Source organism: Panthera onca, chromosome A1, assembly GCF_046562875.1.
Source record: "Panthera onca isolate mPanOnc1 chromosome A1, mPanOnc1 haplotype 2, whole genome shotgun sequence".
NCBI classification, from domain to species: Eukaryota; Metazoa; Chordata; class Mammalia; order Carnivora; family Felidae; genus Panthera; species Panthera onca.
The window spans coordinates 197,139,183-197,148,662 of record NC_138339.1 but is presented as its reverse complement, the minus strand read 5'-3'; the positions used below and the strand labels follow the sequence as shown (position 1 = coordinate 197,148,662).

The 9,480-nt window shown below is 37.2% G+C and overlaps 1 pseudogene; it reads left to right on the top strand.

Annotated features, from left to right (window-relative positions):
* Nucleotides 1-2,164: 2,164 nt before the first annotated feature.
* LOC145715485 (tRNA selenocysteine 1-associated protein 1-like) lies at nt 2,165-8,981 on the top strand (annotated as a pseudogene).
* The last annotated feature ends 499 nt before the right edge of the window (nt 8,982-9,480 follow it).

Here is a 9,480-nt window from a genome sequence, read left to right as displayed (position 1 = left end):
GTTGCTTAAAATGCCTTTCAGGTAATCAGTTATAACTTAGACTAAAAGACTTTGAATTAGAAGATAATTTAACAAATACTTGTGTTTTTCACATTATTTTGAGGATTCTAAAAAAAAGTTTATGTAGCTGACTCTATGGTCACTATTCCACATACATTTTTGTTATTACTAATAATTTAACATAATACTACCAAACAACTTCAGATATTCAGCTACCACATTTTAAAAACATCAATAATATATTTTATATAAAATATAGTAAAATTTAAATTTATGCTAATTTTATGTTTTTATTTTCCACTATCGTAATGAAATTGTGTGAGACAGGAATATAGATTTTCAAAAGTTATTCAGAATTAGTGAGGAAAACAACTTGAAAACCACTGTTAGGTATATTGTGTTCTAAAAATAATTAGCTAAGGAGTCTACTATGGTTTTTCACATTGATAAAAATATCCTAAACATAGCATTGAGATCAAATGGGAGAAAAATAATATGATGAAGTAATAATATTACTAATATTATTATAAAAATAATTTATATTATTTATTATAAATTTATATTGCAAATTATGTATTATTTGTAACATAATAAATGGAATATATAATAAATGGGAGGAGATTTATCAAGAAAGATATGAACACATGACAATATTTTTTTAAATATTAATCTGGGACATTAGCAAGATGGTAAATAACAAACCTAAGACTCTCCTTCCTTCCATGGAGACAATACATAGACCACTTCTTTTTGTGAAAAAAAAAATCAGAATCTAATTAAAGGACTCCTATATACCCAAGATAAGTGTAAAACCAGCTTCACTGAGCTGGTAGGAAAGTCCGTGGCCCCTCCCTGCTCACCATAGCCCCTCCCCAGAGCACAGTACCATGTGACCAGGAAGAAACTTCTACCTCCCAATCTAACCCTGAGGTGGGAAAGAGAATACTAGACCATACAATATCCTGATGTTTCTAGGAACTACCTGAGGGACCGGTTTCTGTTTCACCTGTTTCAGAGTGTGGATGGGATCTATTTAGCATGCTCTAAATGCTTGGAGGTCATTGAAAAGTAAAAAAGGGGGACAAAAAAAAAAGATCTGGGCAGCATATTGCTGCTCCAGCAGACCTGCAATAGAGCAGACAAGCTGATAAAGCCTGAGGGCCTCTCCTCCCAGCAGGAAAGCGAAGGATGGAGCATATGTCAAATGTTCCAGCTTTTCAGGGGACTGCTTAAGGGACTAGTTTTTGGCTAACCTGACTTTGGCATTGATGGGACTCAGAGTAATCCAGATACCTGGGGGCTACTGAGAGTTGGGTAGTGTGCTGTGTGCCGCTGGTTTGGAGTACAGTCGACAAACTTTAGAGGGAGCAAGAGATCATAAGGTCTAGAAAGAAAAGAAAGGAAGGAGGGAAGGAAAAGAAGAGAAAGGAGAGGAGAGAGAGAGAGAGAAGAAAGAAAGATAAGAAAAGACAAGAAAGGGAAGGGAAGGGAAGGAAAGGGAACAGAAGGGAAGGGAAGGAAAGGAAAGGAAAGGAAAGGAAAGGAAAGGAAAGGAAAGGAAAGATCAGCCAATCCTTCTAATCAAGAATCTACATGCACAAGTCCAGAGAAGACACATCTACAGTTTGAGGGGTCCCCAGAATCTCTAGTTAAACTGAATGGTAAAGGTATTTCCCTGTACCAAGCCAGTGGCTATTTTTTCAAATACATAGATACCAACAAAAAATTACAAGGAATGTGAAGAAAAAAAGGGAAACGAACCTATCAAAAGTAAAACATAAATTACCTAAAATAAATCTTAAAGAAACAGATATATATTTGTTATCTGAAAAATAATTCAAAATAACCATCATAAAGATGCTCAACAGGCCTGTGTAAACAATGAATAAATCAAATGAAAATTTCAACAAAGAGATGGAAAATATAAAAAAGAACCAGTAAGTTTCTGGAACTGGTAAGGAGATTGAATCAGTAATCCAAAATCCCCCAACGAATAAAAGCCCAAGGACAGATGGCTTCACTAATGAATTCTACCAAACATTTAAAGAGGCATTATTAGCACCAGTTCTTCTCAACTGCTTCCAAAAAAAAAAAAAAAAAAAGGGAAAAATTTCTGCAAGTTCAACTCATCCCAGGGAGACAACTAGATAACACCTCTGTCAGCATGAATAACCCAGGAAAGGACTCAAAGACTGGTAGAACAAACTCCACAACTAATGGCAAGGAAGAGGCCATATCAAAGAAGGTAGGAAGGGTGAAGACACTGGGAGCAAAACAGGCAGAGGACATCTACAGTGGGGAGGGAACCAGTAGTGTGGAGAAGGGCAGAAAACTGATTTTCACACCAGGGAGCCCATGAGGTGGGAGGACTAATCTCCATAAGATATGCCTTGGAAAGTGACAGGGGCCAGATTTCATTAGTTCTTAAAACCTGTAGGACTTAAAGCCTGGAAATTTCAAAATTGGTGGATGGAACTCTGGGAGAGCTGTGTGGATGTTAGGAAGTGGAATCTCTGCTCTTAAAAAGAGAGCACAACAAACAGCCAGTGCAGATACAGCATAGAACCAGCAGTTTGAAAAACTCTGGGAGCAAATGGCAAGGAGAGTGATTTGCTCATCCCAAAGCATGGCCTGGAGAGACAGGGATCATAGGGAAACCCCTCCAGTAACAAAGGAGATAGCAGGTGCCATTTCCCCTCCCCATTCCCCAGCATAAACAATAGCCACCTGTGGGAATCAGCATGGAGCCCACACTCCTTACCTAACTTGCTTGTACCAAGCCTGGTCCCCTACCTACACTTCAGCACATCCATCCTTCCAAGTCACATGTGGGTGAGTCCCAGTACTTTGAGCCCCTTCCCCAGAAGACCTGCACAAACCCTACAACACCACATTTCCTGACCCCACGTATTTTGCAGGACTTCAGTTCTGGAAGTGGTGGGTGCAACTCTCCTTTTGCAAGCAGACCACTGCATACCCACAATAGGTGAAGAAACTCAGAAGACAACTGGCCTGAGGGAAAAAGAGGCCAAGACTCAATAGCACAGCACACACCACTCACATAGGAGACACTCCCAGAAACCCAGGTCTTGGAGAAAAGGAGATACTGCAATGCAGGGCACTACAAGACCTCTTTATAAGGCTGTTATCTTTAAGAGCAAGAGAATTAGCTGACTTTCCTAACACAGAGAAATATACAGAAACAGATAAAGGAAGTTAGACAAAAAGAGGAGACAGAGAAACATCTTCCAAATGAAAGAATAGGTCCAAACCGCAGCAAGAGACCAGGGTTAAACAGGTAAAAGTAATATGACTTATAAAGAATTTAAAATAATGATCATAAAAATATTCACTGGACTAGAGAAAAGAATGGAGGACATCAGTGAGACCCTTAGCACAGAGATGAAAAGAACCAATCAGAGATCAAGAACACAATAAATGAAATTCCATCATTTTACTCCATCAAGGGTAATAATATTTGCATTATAGGGATCTTAGAAGAAGAAGAGAAACATAATAGGGCAGAAATATATGTGGAAAATAATAGGTGAAAATTTCCCTAATCTTGAGAAAGAAACCGAGATCTATACCCAAATATTTATGGACAACTAATCTTCAAAGCAGGAAAATTCTTTCCAATGGTTCTGGGAAAACTGGACAGTGACACATAGAAGAATGAACCTGGACCATTTTCTTACACCATACAAAAAAAAATGGATGAAAGACCTAAATGTAATATAGGAAACCATCAAAATTCTAGAGGATAAAAGAGGCAACAACCTCTTTGACATCAGCCACAATACCTTCTTACTAGAAATGTCTCCCAAGGCAAGGGAAACAAAAGCAAAATGAACTATTGGGACCTCATCAAGATAAAAAGTTTCTGCACAGTGAAGAAAACAATCAACAAAATAAAAGGCAAGCAATGGAATGGGAGAAGATATTTGCAAATGACATATCAGATAAAGGATTAATATCCAAAATCTATAAAAAAATTATCAAACTCAACACCCCAAAAATAAGTAATCCAGGGAAGAAATGGACAAAAAACATGAACAGACACTTTTTGAAAGAAGACATCCAGATGGCTAACAGGCACATGAAAAGGTGTTCAGCTTCACTCATCATCAGGGAAATACAAATCAAAACCATAATGAGAAACTACCTCACACCTGTCAAAATGGTTAAAATGAATAACTCAGGAAATAACAAATGTTGGCAAGGATATGGAGAAAGTGGAACACTTTTGCATTGCTTGTGGGAATCCAAACTGGTGCAACCACTCCAGAAAACAGTATGGACTTTCCTTAAATAATTAAAAATAGAGCTACCCTATGACCCAACAATTGCACTACTAGGTATTTACCCAAAGGATACAAAGATGTTGATTTTAGGGGCACATGCACCCCGATGCTTATAGCAGCACTATCAGTAATAGCCAAATGTCCATCGAATGATGAATGGATAAAGAAGTTATGGTATATATTACAATGGAATATTACTCAGTGATCAAAAAAATGAAATCTTGCCATTTGCAAGAACATGGATGGAACTAGAGTGTATTATGCTAAGCGAAATAAGTCAGTCAGAGAAAGATAAATATCATATGATTTCATTCATATGTGGAATTTAAGAAACAAAACAGAACATAGGGGAAGGAAAGGAAAGATAAAATAAGATAAAAACAGAGACGGAGGCAAACCATAAGAGACTCTTAAATACAGAGAATAAACTGAGGGTTGCCAGAGGGGTGTTGGTGGAGGGGTGGGCTAAATGGGTGATGGGCATTAAAGAGGACACTTGTCGGGATGAGCACTAGGTGTTTGATGAATCACTAAATTCTTTTCCTGAAGCCATTATTGCACTACATGTTAACCAATTTGGACTTAAATAAAATATAAATAAATAAATAAACAAAGTAAAAGGAATTTTGGTGGGAAAAATATGACACTATATACATAAATTCTAGGAGTGAGAGGAGTAAAACTTAGGTCTAAACTTAAGTGACCATCAACGTACATAGAGTGCTATATGCAGAAGATGTTATGTACAAACCTAACCACAATTCAAAAACCAGTAATAGATAAGCAAAGAATAAACAGAAATTAATCCAAGTGTATCTCTAAAGAAAGCCAACAAACCATGGAAGAGAGCAAGAGAAGAAAGGATCAGAGAAAATGTATAGAAACAAGAAGAAAACTTGCAGCCACTTTGGAAAATACTGTGGAGTTTCCTCAAAAGTTAAAATTGGAACTATCCCATGACTGAACAATTGCACTACTAGGTATTTATCCAAGAGATGCACAAATATTGGTTTGAGGTGGCACGCTGCCCTGATGTTTATAGCTGCACTACCAACCACAGCCAAATTATGGAAGGAGCCCAAATTTCCATCAACTGATGAATGGATAAAGAAGAAGTTGTGTATACAGACAATATTTCTCAGCCTTCAAAAAGAATGAAATCATGTAATATGCAATGATGTGGGTGGAGCTAGAGTGTATCATGCTGTGTGAAACCAGTCAGTCAGAGAAAGACAAATTCCATATGATTTCATACGTATGTGGAAAGTAAGAAACAAAACAAATGAATGTGGGGAAAGGAGATGAGAGAGAGAGAAACCATAAGAGACTTTAAAATTTTTTTTAACATTTATTTATTCTTGAGAGAGACAGAGAGAGAGAGAGAGAGAGAGAGAGCAGCAGGGGGAGTGGCAGAAAGAGAAGGAGACACAGAATCCAAAGCAGGCTCTAGGCTCTGAACTGTCAGCACAGAGCCCGATGTGGGGCTTGAACCCACAAACCACAAGATCATGACTTGAGCCAAAGTTGGACCCTTAAACAACTGAGCCACCCAGGAACCCCACACCATAAGATACTCTTAATTATAGAGAACAAACTGAGAGTTGCTACAGGAGAGGTGGGCGGGGGATAGGCTAAGTGGGTGATGGGTATTAAGAAGGGCACTTGTTGTGATAAGCACTTACATATAAGTGATGAATTGCTAAATTCTGCCCCTGAAATCAGTATTACCCTATATATTAACTAACTAGAATTCAAATAAAAACTTGAAACAAAAATCAATCAATCAACCAATTAATGATTTAAAAAGAGAAAAAGAAAACACAATGGTCCAAAATCTTTGGGATGCAGCAAAAGTGGTTCTAAGAGGGAAGTTTATACAAACACAGGCCTACCTGAAGAAGGAAGAAAAATCTCAAATAAGGAATTTAACCTTGTACCTAAATGAGTTAGAAAAAAAAGTCCCAAACCCAGAAAAAGGAAGGATGTAATAAAGATTAGGTCAGAAATAAATGATATACAAACAAGCAAGCAAAAAACAAAAACAATAGAACAAATTAATGAAACCGGGATTTGGTCTTTGAAAAATTCAACAAAATTAATAAAGCTCTATCAAGACTCATTAAAGAGAGTGAGAGAGAGAGAGAGAGAGAGAGAGAGAAATAACTCAAATAAACAAAATTACTAATGAAAGAGGAAATGACAACCAATACCACAGAAATACAAGCAATTTTAAGAGAATATTATGTAGAACTAAATGCAAACAAATTGGACAACTAGAAGAAATGAATAAATTCCTACAAAAATATAGCCTACCAACACTAAAGCAGGAAGTAATAGAAGAATTTGAACAGACCAGTTACTAACAATGAAATTGAATCTGTAATAAAAAATCTCCCAGTGAACAAAAGTCAGATGGCTTCACAGGCAAATTCTACCAAATAATGAAAAAAGAATCAATGCTCACTTTTTTTAAGTGATTCCAAAAAAAAAAAAAAAATACAAGAGGAAGGAATGCATTCAAATTTATTCTATAAGACTATTATTACCCTGATACCAAAACCAGATAAAGGCACCACAAAAAAAAAAAAAAAAAAAAAAGAGAGAGAGAGAGAGATCCATTGGCTGGTGTCTCTCATGGATATAAATGCAAAAGTTCTCAACAAAATATTAGCAAACTGAATCCAACAATATATAGTTAAAAAATCATATACCGCAATAAATTGAGATTTATTCCCGGGATGCAAGAGTGGTTTAATATTCTCATAACAACCATAGTGATAATCACATCAAAAAGAAAAAGGACAAAACCACATGATCATTTCAGCAGACATAGCAAACACTTTTGACAAAGAGCAACATCCATTCATGATAGAAACCTGGGATATTACTCAGCCATTGAAAAGAATGAAAACTTGCCACTTGCAGCAACATGGATAGAGATAGAAAGTATAATGCTTATTGAAGTAAGTCAGCCAGAGAAAGACAAATGCCATGTGATCTCACTCATATGTGGATTTTAAGGAACAAAAACAGTAAAGGAAAAGAAAAGAGAGACAAACCAAGAAACAGACTCTAAACTATAGAGAACAAACTAATGGCTTCCAGAGGAGAGGAGGGTGGGAGACCGGGGTTAATGGGACAAGGGGATTGAAGAGTACTCTTATCACGATGAAAAATAAAATGAAAACAACAAAAAATAAAAATAAAATATAAAATAAAATAATAAAATAAAGTAAAATTAAATTAAATTTAATTTAATTTAAATTAAATTAAATTAAATAAAAAACACATAGCACTGGAAATCCTAGCAAGAGTGATTAGGCCAAGACAATAAATAAAAGGCATCCAAATCAGAAAGGAAGAATAAAATCCTCTCTGTTCACAGATGGCATGAATTAATATACAGAAAGCCACAAAGAGTCCACAAAAGAAATTATTTGAACTAATAAACCTATTCAGTAGGGTCAAAGGATACAAAATCACAATACAGAAATAATGTGAAGCTTATATGGTAATAATGAATTATACAACAAAATAAATTAAGAAAACAAGCCCATTTCTTCTTTCTCCAGACCAAGGGATGGAGCCCATGCAGGCCTTTTTAGCTCACACAATCCCAGCCAGACTGTAAACATAGAGGCCAGCCTGTGTATAGATGAGTTGAAGCTCTACATGAATAAGAATTTCATCTCCACAATCCCTGCCATCTAGGGGGATACAATGATGAGCATCAAAATTATCTGATCCCACTTCACTGGAATCCTAGCTGGCTCCTTTTTTTCATAAAAAATTCACAGATTTGGCCACAGCCAAGAAGCATTTGCATGAAATTAATGGGAAGCCCCTTCCAGGACCTACACCTTTACTTAGCTTACAGCTGTACCAGGCTGGCATATCTGGGTTCATAGAATCATGGAACTGGCAGTGCCCTTAATGGTTACCTTCATTTTATACAGAGTAAAAAGCTGTGGCTTTTTTTTTTTTTTTTTTTTTTGCCAAGGCAGAACGTTTTTAACTGAACTATGACACTTATTGGAAACAACCAGAAAACAAGCCTTGAGTATTTCTTCTTTGTGAGGGACCTGACCCAGATGTGGATGATGGCATATTGTATGAATTCTTCGTCAAAGTCTACTCCTCCTTTTGGGGAGTCAGGGCAGTTTTGGACCAAAGAGATATGTCTAAAGGCTATGGTTTTGTCACAGTTGCAGATTTACTGAAACAGAAGTGAGCCCTGACCGAGTACCAGGGAGCAGTCAGCCTGGCATCTAAACCAGTGTGGCTGAGGAGTCTGGCAATCCCCATGTGAGCCAAGTGAAGTCAGTGAGGTAGAATCAGAGTTAATACTTAACAGCTACAACCCCCATTACCAGCAGTAGCAGAACTACTACACCCACTGGGGCATGACCAGAACAGAGGCAGCTACAGCTACAACTGTCCCTAGTTTGTTACACTCAGAGCACTATGTAGACATATGAAGAAGCTGGGGATGACACATTGGAGGACCTCATGCCACAGCTGGATGTGACTGAAGCCAACAAGGAGCTCATGGACCAGAGCGAGGACCTGTAGGATGCACTGATGGACCATAACTAGCAGCCTCTGGACAGTGTCTTCAGACAGGACACAGGACAAGCCAAAATGGACTATGTGAGGGAGATGAGAGACTCTTTTTAACAACAACAACAACAACAACAAATATTGGAAAACTTTAACTTTTGGGAAATAATTTGTAAGAGTTTAGTAATTGACTAGTCTGAGATTATGACTATTCCTGAAACACTGCTGCCTTCATTTGACAGTGAGACATGTGAGTTTGAAAACCAAAGGACCAATTCATAATGTTTGAACAAAGTTCCAAAAAAAAAAAAAGAAGAAAAAAAAAAAGAAGAAAAGAAAACAATCCCACTTACAATATCATAAAAATGAATAAAATACTGGGGCGCTTGGGTGGCTTAGTTGGTTAAGCGACCAACTTCGGCTCATGATCTCATGGTTTGTGAGTTTGAGCCTCGTGTCAGGAGCTCAGAGCCCAGAGCCTGCTTCAGATTCTGTGTCTCCCTCTCTCTCTGCCCCTCCCTGCTTTCATTCTCTCTCTGTCTCTCTCTCTCTGACTCTCTCTTTCTCAAAATAAATAAACATTAAATTTTTTTAAATAGAATAAAATACTTAATGA